The 13,067-nt window shown below is 42.2% G+C and overlaps 1 protein-coding gene across 1 annotated transcript in view; it reads left to right on the plus strand.

Moving 5' to 3' along the window:
* Nucleotides 1-13,067, plus strand: part of LOC112249323 (carbohydrate sulfotransferase 8-like) — a 224,704-nt gene that overhangs the window by 610 nt on the left and 211,027 nt on the right. The window lies entirely within an intron of this gene.

Raw genomic sequence — 13,067 nt, forward strand, 5'->3', positions numbered from 1 at the left:
GTTACACATCATATTGATAGGCTACATTGATACATTGAGCCTATTTAGTTTTTATTGAACTATAACAGCTTCATTAGCATGTCTTTGCTTGATTTGTTTATTGTCTCACTGTCTTATACGGTTTCCACTAGATACCACAGCCACAAAGTCCAAATGGTCAATATCGTAAAAATTCAAGAAAACCAAAATGTGCTTTTTGGTCTTAATTTAAGGTTAGGGTTAGGCATAAGGTTAGCAGTATGGTTAAGGTTAGGGTTTTTAGAATATACATTGTAGAAATAGGGGGGTTCAGGACTTTGTGGCTATGTTAACTAGTGATGACCGTCTCTACAGGTGACAGTTGGGCAACTGTATATACATATATTGTTAATACAATTGTTTTTGTACAGTAAGGCTATCTCCTAGACTACTTTTGTGCGAGAAACATTTTCCTACACATTTCTGTGGTCTTGCCTTTGCTTATAGGAATCAAACAGTGGATTGCAATAACCTATAGTTTTCATCAGCACATTTTAGAGGTGACATAAGACCTATAGCCTAGTTACAGTGGATAGATGTGTTTGTTGAAGAAATGATCATGCTCTCTCCTCTGGTATCCATCATACAGCACCATATATTGATATTGTACCATGCCATTATTGGCATTAGTCATGCAGATAGTATTCTTCTGCTCCTCTTTGCCCCGGTTCTCCTCTCCCAAAGTTTGAACATAATGAATGCTGCCACTGTCTTTCTCTCATTTGGAGTCATGCCTAGTTGCTCCTTGCAGACTGCCATATCAAGCATGCATTATTCAATTTAAGTGGTCAGTGAATGAACTCAAATTGTGTTCATCCTAATTATACACTGAGTACATAGGGAAAGTATCCCATTATTCATACTGCGATTCACAAGTCTCATTTTAGAGCGGGCTAGGTAGACTGACTGCAAATATTTTCTGTGATAAGTGACAGAGCCTTCTTATTATGTTTGTAATATTATTTTCACCTTGTTTTGTGAGATGGGAAATGGCATGTATTTGATTGATGTCTGTGTTTAACTCCACTTTCAAATGAACCATGATTCTGTTAAATTTCTCATTATTACCAGATGCACTGAGGCAGACAGAAATCTGAGAATAAATACACTCCCCACCGTTTTTAATGTAAGAAGGTACAATAACTAAAAACTGTCATTAAAAACAAACATGAGCAAATCTCCAACAGCACCTGCTGCATGCAGGTAAAGACAAGAATGTGACAGCAAGGTGTGGTTATGGGCCTGCGTTACAAGATCCAAGGGACAATAGAGTTGCGAGGATCAGCTTTATATTATGGATTTGTGTAGGTTCAAGTGCCTGTGTGGATAACAGACGTGGATGACGTATAGAATGTTTTGTGTAGGCTTCATTTACTATTGCAGTTTGTATCTGACCTACAGTATGTATATGTGGCTCAGAGATGCCCTATGGAGCTGACCCAGAGGAGGTGTCGGATTATAAAGGTGATGGTCGCAAGGATCAGGTGTCAGTATTAACTGCAGTGCAAACTGCAAACCCTTAAATAGGCCTACATCACTCTATACTTTATGACAAAGAGTGAGTGAGTTCAGCATACTGGGTTCCATTTGTTCTCCCCTCCTTGCTTCCACAAACATGTTACGTTTTGTGCCAAAAAAAGAATCTCTTGGTAATTGATGACGAAGGTCAGTGATCCGTTCTTTGGCCAGTTCATGTTTTTCTCCTACAAATCTGCTGCTAGGTGCTCTGATGAACAAAATAGAAAAATCTTGGGGAAAAGAACACACAAGATTGCTGTGTTTACTAGCTCTGAAAAAGTGACCCAGTCTATAAGCATGGGTATGACATGTTGTGGAAAATGTTATTTACACATCAATGGAATAAATGATTATAATGATCTGTTAGGCTACTCCAGCTCTTACTGATCCCTGATAGATGCAGCGTATTCAATGGCTTTTTGAGGACCTCCGTTTTCTGCCGTCATTGGGGTCCTATTGGGCATCAAGTTTTAGGCCTCTGTGAAGCCACTCTGTACATTTGCTGATTATAGAAACATTATGTGCAATATTTGTGCAGTATTGTGCAACTTAGTTTTTTTGTAACAGGAAATTAGTATGTCAATCATGTTAAAATGGCCCCCAACCCCTTTTCACTTGGTGCCAGAGAATGCAGGTGCTGTCCAACTAGAGAATAAGGCCCCCTTTGAGGTGGTGTCCATGTGACTGAATGCAATGGCTTCTGTCAGCGGCCAGGGTCATTGGACACAGCAGAGCTTTGACGCATACAAAATGTGCTTGAAGATGCTGTGCTCATACTGAGGCTGGCAGAGGCCCAGTGGAGCTGGGACATAGCACTCCAGATGGCTCTGCAGTGACCAACGGCTCCTCGGAACGGAGGGAAGAGTGCAGTCCAAGCCCAGCTGGAAGCTAGGGATGCGTTACTGCCGGTGTGAGAGTGAGTGTACTTGTGTGCAGGGCCGGCGTTATGGGCGGGCCATAGGGGGCCCGCCCTACCATACCTCCTTGCCTATCCAAATAAAATATTTAAATATTGAATAGGCCTAATGCATTTCTATGGGCATAATAAGCAGACCTAAACTTGTCGCCTGCCTTCCCGCCTTTGGGACAACGACTCCCGTTGTTAGGGCAGAGAGATGAGCATCTCGTCATTATATACAGTGGGGAGAACAAGTATTTGATACACTGCTGATTTTGCAGGTTTTCCTACTTACAAAGCATGTAGAAGTCTGTCATTTTTATCATAGGTACACTTCAACTGTGAGACGGAATCTAAAACAAAAATCCAGAAAATTACATTGTATGATTTTTAAGTAATGAATTAGCATTTTATCGCATGACATAAGTATTTGATCACTTACCAACCAGTAATAATTCCAGCTCTCACAGACCTGTTAGTTTTTCTTTAAGAAGCCATCCTGTTCTCCACTCATTACCTGTATTAACTGCACCTGTTTGAACTCGTTACCTGTATAAAAGACACCTGTCCACACACTCAATCAAACAGACTCCAACCTCTCCACAATGGCCAAGACCAGAGAGCTGTGTAAGGACATCAGGGATAAATTGTAGACCTGCACAAGGCTGGGATGGGCTACAGGACAATAGGCAAGCAGCTTGGTGAGAAGGCAACAACTGTAGGCACAATTATTAGAAAATGGAAGAAGTTCAAGATGATGGTCAATCACCCTCGGTCTGGGGCTCCATGCAAGATCTCACCTCGTGGGGCATCAATGATCATGAGGAAGGTGAGGGATCAGCCCAGAACTACACGGCAGGACCTGGTTAATGATCTGAAGATAGCTGGGACTACAGTCTCAAAGAAAATCATTAGTAACACACTACGCCATCATGGATTAAAATCCTTCAGCGCACGCAAGGTCCCCCTGCTCAAGCCAGCGCATGTCCAGGCCCGTCTGAAGTTTGCCAATGATAATCTGGATGATCCAGAGGAGGAATGGGAGAAGGTCATGTGGTCTGATGAGACGAAAATAGAGCTTTTTGGTCTAAACTCCACTCGCCGTGTTTGGAGGAAGAAGAAGGATGAGTACAACCCAAAGAACACCATCCCAACCGTGAAGCATGGAGGTGGAAACATAATTATTTGGGGATGCTTTTCTGCAAAGGGGACAGGACGACTGCACCATATTGAGGGGAGGATGGATGGGGCCATGTATCGTGTGATCTTGGCCAACAACCTCCTTCCCTCAGTAAGAGCATTGAAGATGGGTCGTGGCTGGGTCTTCCAGCATGACAACGACCCGAAACACACAGCCAGGGCAACTAAGGAGTGGCTCCGTAAGAAGCATCTCAAGGTCCTGGAGTGGCCTAGCCAGTCTCCAGACCTGAACCCAATAGAACATCTTTGGAGGGAGCTGAAAGTCCGTATTGCCCAGCGACAGCCCCGAAACCTGAAGGATCTGGAGAAGGTCTGTATGGAGGAGTGGGCCAAAATCCCTGCTGCAGTGTGTGCAAACCTGGTCAAGAACTACAGGAAACATATGATCTCTCTAATTGCAAACAAAGGTTTCTGTACCAAATATTAAGTTCTGCTTTTCTGATGTATCAAATACTTATGTCATGCAAATTAATTACTTAAAAATCATACAATGTGATTTTCTGGATGGCCATTGTGGAGAGGTTGGAGTCTGTTTGATTGAGTGTGTGGACAGGTGTATTTTATACAGGTAACGAGTTCAAACAGGTGCAGTTAATACAGGTAATGAGTGGAGAACAGGAGGGCTTCTTAAAGAAAAACTAACAGGTCTGTGAGAGCTGGAATTATTACTGGTTGGTAGGTGATCAAATACTTATGTCAGGCAATAAAATGCAAATTAATTATTTAAAAATTATACAATGTGATTTTCTATAATATTATTATTTATTTTTTTAAACATTTTTAACAATTACAGACCTCTACATGTTTGTAAGTAGGAAAACCTGCAAAATCCGCAGTGTATCAAATACTTGTTCTCCCCACTGTATAGATCTCTGGTTTCAGCCTCATGCGAAATGGAAAGGCAAGTTGGCGGGTCCACAGTGCACTGTTAGGATACTTGCTTCCCTTAAAGCACATTGATGTTTTTCCAAAATTATATAATTAATTGTTTAAATAAAAACATTCAAAATACTTCACCAGATAGCATGACTTAGCCACAGAGGATCATTAGCTTCTTTAAAAACATAGCTGTGTAGGTCATGCCTAATTGGGAAGGCCACAATTTAAGCAGCACGTTTTGCAATAGTGTCGAACTGATTGAGTTGCGGCTGTCAGTGAAAAACATCTAAAATATGCGTGAAGATAATGTGTCTTGAGTATAATTTAATATGTTGCAAGAAGAAGAAGGGGAGGGGTGTGCAGCGAAGATATGTCGTGTCTATCTTCAGAATGCACACACTCAGCTCTCCAGAATGCACTCAGCTGTCTCCCATCAATTCTTGCGCATTCATTGTTTCATTCTGTGAATTGTTTGCCCTTTGATTGCTTATTTTTTAAATCAATTCCCCATTACATATGTCACCAGTAGGACTAGTAAATGTACCGTTAATCCCCCCGTCATTTGGTTACATTAATTTCTGTTAATGTATGTATTAATTACAGTACAGTCATTTACCATGCTCATTTTCGGAATGGAAATGTTATTTGCAGTGTTCATAACCTGCTGCACTTGTGATAAAAAAGTTTTGGTTCATTTCATAACCATTACGAGTTTTGTCAATCTTTTCATTGTCTTTTGTTTGAAGTGCTCCATGAGCAATGAGCATGAGTCTGGTTTCTCAGGAGTGCCTGAGCACGCATAGAAGTAGGCCTACCTGACCTGCTGCGTGTAAATATAAGAAAGTTCCCATTAGGCAATGTCTGATTGTCTTAACTCACCACTTCCACCAGTAATGAGCTGAGCTTCTCAATTATTTTTTTTCACCTCACACATCAAATCAAATCAAAATGTATTGGTCACATACACATGGTTAGCAGATATTAATGCGAGTGTAGCGAAATGCTTGTGCTTCTCGTTCTGACAGTGCAGTAATATCTAACAAGTATCTAACAATTTCACAACAACTACCTTATACACACAAGTGTAAAGGGATAAATAATGGATGAGCGATGGCCATGCGGCATTGGCAAGATGCAGTAGATGGTATAGAGTACAGTATATACATATGAGATGAGTAATGTACGATATGTATACATTATATAATGTGGCATTGTTTAAAGTGACTAGTGATACATTTATTACATCCAATTATTAATTATTAAAGTGGCTAGAAATTTGAGTCAGTATGTTGGCAGCAGCCACTCAATGTTAGTGATGGCTGTTTAACAGTCTGATGGCCTTGAGATAGAAGCTGTTTTTCAGTCTCTCGGTCCCAGCTTTGATGCACCTGTACTGACCTCTCCTTCTGGATGATAGCGGGGTGAACAGGCAGTGGCTCGGGTGGGTGTTGTCCTTAATGATCTTTTTGGCCTTCCTGTGACATCGGGTGATGTAGGTGTCCTGGAGGGTAGGTAGTTTGCCCCCGGTGATGCGTTGTGCAGACCACACTACCCTCTGGAGAGCCTTACTGTTGTGGGTGGAGCAGTTGTCGTACCAGGCTGTAATACAGCCCGACAGGATGCTCTCGATTGTGCATCTGTAAAAGTTTGTGAGTGACAAACCAAATTTTTTCAGCCTACTGAAGTTGAACAGGCGCTGTTGCGCCTTCTTCACGACGCTGTCTGTGTGGGTGGACCATTTCAGTTTGTCCGTGATGTGTATGCCGAGGAATTTAAAACTTTCCACCTTCTCCGCTACTGTCCCGTCGATGTGGATAGGGGGGTGCTCCCTCTGCTGTTTCCTGAAGTCCACGATCATCTCCTTTGTTTTGTTGACGTTGGGTGAGAGGTTATTTTCCTGACCACACACCGAGGGCCCTCACCTCCTCCCTGTAGGCTGTCTCGTCGTTGTTGGTAATTAAGCCTACCACTGTAGTGTCGTCTGCAAACTTGATGATTGAGTTGGAGATGTGCATGGCCATGCAGTCATGGGTGAACAGGGAGTACAAGAGAGGGCTGAGAATGCACCCTTGTGGTGACCCAGTGTTGAGGATCAGCGGGGTGGAGACGTTGTTTCCTACCTTCACCACCTGGGTGCGGCCCGTCAGAAAGTCCAGGACCCAGTTGCACATTGAGGGGTTCGAGATCCAGGCTTAATGACGAGTTTGGAGGGTACTATGGTGTTAAATGCTGAGCTGTTGTCAATGAACAGCATTCGTACATAGGTATTCCTCTTGTCCAGATGGGTTAGGGCAGTGTGCAGTGTGCAGTGTGATTGCGATTGTGTCGTCTGTGGACCTATTGGGGCGGTAAGCAAATTGTATTTAAAAAATATTTCCAACACTCCCGGCCACCAAGCCTCTGAGTGAAGAGCAAAATATCATGATCTGATGATCCCATATATCCAGTGGAAACGTAATAAAAAACTGCTGTTTCTCTCAAGTTCACAGGTGATGGAAACTCTGAGGGCCCGGAATAGGCTAGTTGACACAATGTTGCAAGTTATCTAGCAACAGCTTCTGGCCGGACCCAGTTGATGATTTGATACAATGTTGTACTTCACTAGCGATAGCTCAAGTCAAGACAGATAGAAATGAGGCAGAGTAGAGAGTTGAATGTGATTGAAAGAACCAGAATTTTCATCAGGAGATTTTCTGTTTTTATTTGTCGGCTTTAGGCTTATGTATTTTACTTAGTTGACGATGGAAATTATAGGCCTACTGATGCATTGGCCTATGGGCTATCTCTGAGTTCTATGCACTCATTTCTCTAGCCGCCAATGGGCCACAGCGTATCAATGTGTCCTTATGGCAGAGGCTGATGCTCTCGCCTTAGTTACATTATTACTCTTAGAATTTTAGAATCTTACTTCAGATCTTTATGATTAACCACGTGACACTGATTTTGAAAAACTGAAACGTTATTCTTGAAATAAAACTGTTCCTCGAAAATGCGTATGTAAAAAGGATCATAACTGTCACAAAGATGGATAGAAATGGTAGGATAAATTATAAGCATCCCCAAACTTGAAACTCATGAGCTGCCTATGGGCTTTACTATAACACCCATAAAAAATGTTGATCGCACAAGCGCGTGCACACATAGGAGGTCCCGTGAAAAAACATGCCCGTCTATGGCTCTCCAAGGCCCATCCACCCTGCTTGTGTGTCTTAAAGAAAGAGAGAGAGAGTAAGAGAGAGTGTGTGCATGTGTGGGCATGTGCGTGTGTTTGTCAGAGCAATTACTCATCACACCTGTTAGTCCCTTACGGAAAAAACATATTCATTTCACATGTGAACACGTGAAATGTTCCGTATTCTTTTCTTCATGTGATCAAGTGATCTTACGTGAAGTTAATGTGATAACATGTGACAACATGTAAAGCAACATGTGATAACATGAAACTACATGTGAAGTGTTCCAAAAACACGTTTTCACATGATTTCATGTGAAATCATGTATTTTTTCTGTAAGGGGTTACTCTGTCAGAATGGACATTAGAGACAATTCACTTACTTTACTCTTTGGTTTCCAAGCTGAATCTGCAGTTTTTGTTACTATTGGATTTAGAATAATATACAGTAGATCCTTATAGATTATCAGTTACTACCATGGGGATGTATTGAAGCCATGGTACTGTGTAGCTAGGTGGCCCTGTACAGGGGGAGGGGGGTTTGGATCACTCTTGAGTCTGATTAAGGACAGTGATTTAGTGTGTAGGCAGTGGCTTGTGCGACATTACAAGATCTCTCTCTTTTTTAAAAAGAACCACCTGAGATCCCAAGGCGGAGCAGGAGTGCATGACGACAAACACACAGTGGCTTCAAAGAGCTAACCATCCTTCGCCGTTTCCATTTGGCAGGCCGCTAGAGAGCAGAGCGGGAGAGAGAGAGAAAAGAAGCCTGCTCTTTTCATTCTGCCACATCTGTTCCGTGAAGGAATAAGAGCATGATCTGCACTCTGATCACAATGAATAATTCCTCACCCGGCTATAAATATGTGCTCCCATGAACACTGAGCCTCTTTCAATGCCAGGAATCTTCGCACTCCATACAGCGCAGCATCACCAGGCAACACCCATGGCCTTGTCGACTGGTTTGGAGCTGGAGAATCAGAGACACCAGTTGAGTTTACTGGGTAGATCCTGCAGTTGAATGACCAAAGCACCCTCACATTCATGGGTGGAATGTTATTCATATTTTTCATAATTTCATAAATAAATAACATTATTATAGTTTTTAAGCCAAAAATCTGGTGTTTCTATGTCAAACGGTTTTGTTATATTTTAGTCTTCTGTGATATATATAAAGTGTAATATTGGGATGCAAACTCAAAATGGAATAACTTTCAACTCTCTATCTGACATGGTACATGTGTCTTCTTTTTTTAAGCCCATAACCGTGTGTGTGAGGTGTATACTTCTGTGTCAAATTAGATTTGTTTAAGACTACCAAGAAACCCTGATTTAGCTCACTGCAGTAAAATTTTATTAAGGAAAGCTTGATTTGTGAATTAGACTACAGCTTGACAACCAAATAATCCAATGGGTTAATAATATTGCTGAGAAAATATAAATTGAATGAGATTTTCTCCCTCTGCAAAATGTTTATTTACATTCTCCTGAAATCAACATACCTACAATGCAATTTATACTACCATCATTAGAGGTGACTTATGGTTTGGTAGCTACATTTCAGGCTCTTAGTCATCAATGACTATTCATTTCTAGTCAATCCTATAGGAATAGCTTCACGTTTAGCTTTAGATCAGATCTGTGTACCAAATGGCACACTATTTGCTATATAGTGCACTACTTTTGACCATAGCCCTGGTCAAAAGAAGTGCACTATAAAGGGAATAGAGTGCCATTTGATGGCAGGCTGAGCCTTAAACAGGAAGTGGATGAATGTGATATTGGTCCATCACCTCTAATGGGAACAAAAGGTCATCCCTTAATTATTCATTTGGGATGTCAAACAATCCTCAGCCGCTGTTATTTAGAGGAGGAGATCCATTGAATAATGCAGAAGGAGGATTCTCTTTCCTCCTCCAAAACCAGAGGCACCCACACTCGTTGGTTTGGATGTTTTATAGTAGAGCCTTATCTTTATGCTAGAGCCCCCTGTCATTTTAGACCGACCTGACCTCCACTGTCACTTATGGTGAAACTTGGGATGGCATAGAAGGTGACATGTGACTCGTGTTGTTTTTCTACATATTCTAGTGCCTGTTTACAGAGTGCTCCATGCAGGGAGAGAACGATAATGCATTAAAACAGCTGAATCATTATGGTTGTCTTCCCACTCCCCCTATCTGTTGTGGTAGACTACCCTTGTCAATTGCTTTTAAGCAGCTTTCTTAAGATGTAGGGGGTGCAGCTCAAGAAGCAAAAGGAGATATTAATGCTATTACAGTGCATTACAGTGAAGAATGGGGTAATGTGAGTCGCTACCGTGGGAAGAATAGCTGGGAGGAAGCAGAGAGGATTCAGACAAGTGTGGGGGAGAGTCTGCAAATGTGCTCTTTGTTGGGCATGAGAGAGATAGAGAGAGAAGAGAAGCAGAGAGAGAGGAACAGGGAGAGAGGGGGGTGGATGTGGAGAGAGAGGCAGATAGAGAGTGAAAAAGAGAGAGGCACAGAGAAATGAGAAAGAGAGCGAAGGAGAGGCAGAGGGAGAGAGGCGAGAGAGAGAGAGAAAGAAAGAGAGAATGACAGAGGGAGATGGAGAGAGAGAGAGAGAGAATGACAGAGGGAGATGGAGATGGAGAGGGAGAGAGAGAGAGAGAGAGAGAGAGAGAGGGCGAGAGAGAGAGAGAGAGAGACCACCTCCAGACTGTTCTCTGAATATGCAGAGATGCACATGTAGAGATACGTGACTCAGACTGCAGAATGAAGGAGGCCGTGGAAACACATTGATTTGGGAAATCAGAGATACCTACATTGAGTATACAAAACATTAAGAACAACTGCTCTTTCCATGACATAGACTGTCCAGGTGAATCCAGGTGAAAACTATGATCCCTTATTGATGTCCCTTGTTAAATCCACTTCAATCAGTATAGATGAAGGGGAGGAGACAGGTTAAAGAAGGATATTTAAGCCTTGAGACATTTGAGACATGTATTGTGTATGTGTGTCATTCAGAGGGTGAATGGGCAAGACAAAATATTTAAATGCCTTTGAACGGTTTGTGTCAAGAACTGCAACACTGCTGGGTTTTTCAACCTCAACAGTTTCCTGTGTGTATCAAGAATGGTCCACCACCCAAAGGACATTCAGCTAACTTGACACAACTGTGGGAAGCATTGGTCATTATGGGTCATTATCCCTGTGGAACACTTTTGACACCTTGTAGAGTCCATGCCCCGATGAATTGAGGCTGTTCCCAGTGCAAAAGGGGGGGGGGGGTGCAATATTATGAAGGTGTTCCTAATGTTTGGTATACTCAGTGTATTTTAACCAGACAATGGAGTTAAGATCAAATTCAATATGAAAGCAATCTAGTAATTGGAATAATAAAATGTTCATAGCAGTGAGTTTCCGGGACACAGGAAATCTCTTTACTCCCTGTTGCCCTAATAGAACACCAAATGATCAATACATCTCTATAATTAATAATGTACTTCAGGAGGGATGAGTTTTTATGGCTACATTACTGGATACTTCAGCTCAGTCTGTCAACCAAGAGAACACATCTTTTTAATGTATTTCCTGCTAGAACCAGTACTTGACTTGGAATGAAATAGGTGCCGGTACTCATTTTGGGTGCCGGTACAGTTTATATTTATGTGCAGGAGCTCCACAATATTTTGAGCTAATATTCTATAAGAGGAACAGGAGCTCAAGCAGTAGAACATTTGATGTGAGCTCCTGCTCAAGTCAAGCACGGGCTAGAACTGAGGTAAGATTGAAGACCAACCCGACACAAACTATGGATTGTTACAGGTTTCATTTGTCTCTAGTTTTAGCTGCCAGGTAAGGTATTAGTTATGCAACTGATCAATTGAGAAATGAAAACATTATTTTGGTTCACTGCTGGGGACTCTCTGACAGATCATTGTGGATTTTGTGCCAGTCAGTATTTCTCTGGAAGATAATGTCCTTATTCCCAGAGTTTGACGTTGCTGTACGGTACCTAGTGACAACGCTCGTTTGTCTTGGCCTTGAAATAAAGGTGAGGATGAACTGGGGAGCGGATTTGATCTGCGTGTCTCTGTATAGCTAGGGAGCCAGGGATGTGTATTGCTATATTGCTGCTCAGGGGGATGAACTTCTTCCTCCAGGCAGACAAGGTCACTGTTCGGAGGCTGAGGGCCGAGGGAGGATAAAGGCAGCAGGCAGGGGCCAGGTGCTCTGTGAGTTAGTTTGTGGATGGATGGCACTGTGCCTAGAAAACAGAGCCAGGGAGCCAGAGTCCAGCCTGCCCTCTGCTCGGGACTCTCCTACTACCCCTGCTCTGTGGGGCTCTGAAAGCATTGCTTAACTCCTTTGGAACCCAACGTCCAGGTGCCAGGGTGTTGATCAATTAGGCAACTGTGTTTCAGCCCAAGTTAGGCAGGGTAGCCTAGTGGTTAGAGTGTTGGACTAGTAACCGGAAGTTCAAGTTCAAACCCCCGAGCTAACAAGGTACAAATCTGTCGTTCTGCCCCTGAACAGGCAGTTAACCCACTGTTCCTAGAACGTCATTGTAAATAAGAATTTGTTCTTAACTGACTTCCCTAGTTAAATAAAGGTTAAAAAAATACACAAATGTATTCTGCACTAAAGCCTGTCAAGTTATTAGCTGGCAGTGTAGCGCTATTCAAGCCATTTCAGCCATTCTGTGATACAGACACAGACACCGGTACACTGTAGCCGGGGCAGCCTCAGTGAGTGAACTTTTCTCTGAGAGCTTTCAGCTGTGTTATAAAACAGAGTGAAAATAGAGTAAATGTTACCTTAACAGCAAACATTCAAATGTAGTCACATGTTATTCAGTTGAATTGTGACACAAAAGACCAGGTTCATGCAGAAGTGTAGGTGTGGCAGGTGGTTAACAGTTGTGGTTTTATTGAAATGCATTAACAATGCTGCTGCATAGATTTGCTTTCCATTTGAATACTACATTTGACATATTGTATTGTAAACGTGTCCGTCTCTGAAAGCTAGATTAACAGAACATTTTACTGCCCATACGAAACTCTTTCTACAGATGGTGGGAGGTTCACTGGAGACGACATCGTCCAAATATTATTCAGTATCGCTCCTTAGAAGCCAGAAGAATGACTCAACCACAGCTTTCATAGATAGAGGTAGCAACCCACTGGGCACACACTGGTTGAATCAACGTTGTTTCCACATAATTTCAATGAAATTATGTTGAACCAATGTGGAATAGATGTTGAATTATCTGTGCCCAGTGGGAAGCCCTCTCTCTAATTAGTATTATTTTCATTCATTCACTCACCCTCTCCTCTCACAAGTTACCAATGTTAGGTTTGTGTAATGTGACATGAATTTTTGTAGTCATAATTAA

The sequence above is a fragment of the Oncorhynchus tshawytscha genome, linkage group LG04 (genome assembly GCF_018296145.1).
Source record: "Oncorhynchus tshawytscha isolate Ot180627B linkage group LG04, Otsh_v2.0, whole genome shotgun sequence".
Taxonomy (NCBI): domain Eukaryota; kingdom Metazoa; phylum Chordata; class Actinopteri; order Salmoniformes; family Salmonidae; genus Oncorhynchus; species Oncorhynchus tshawytscha.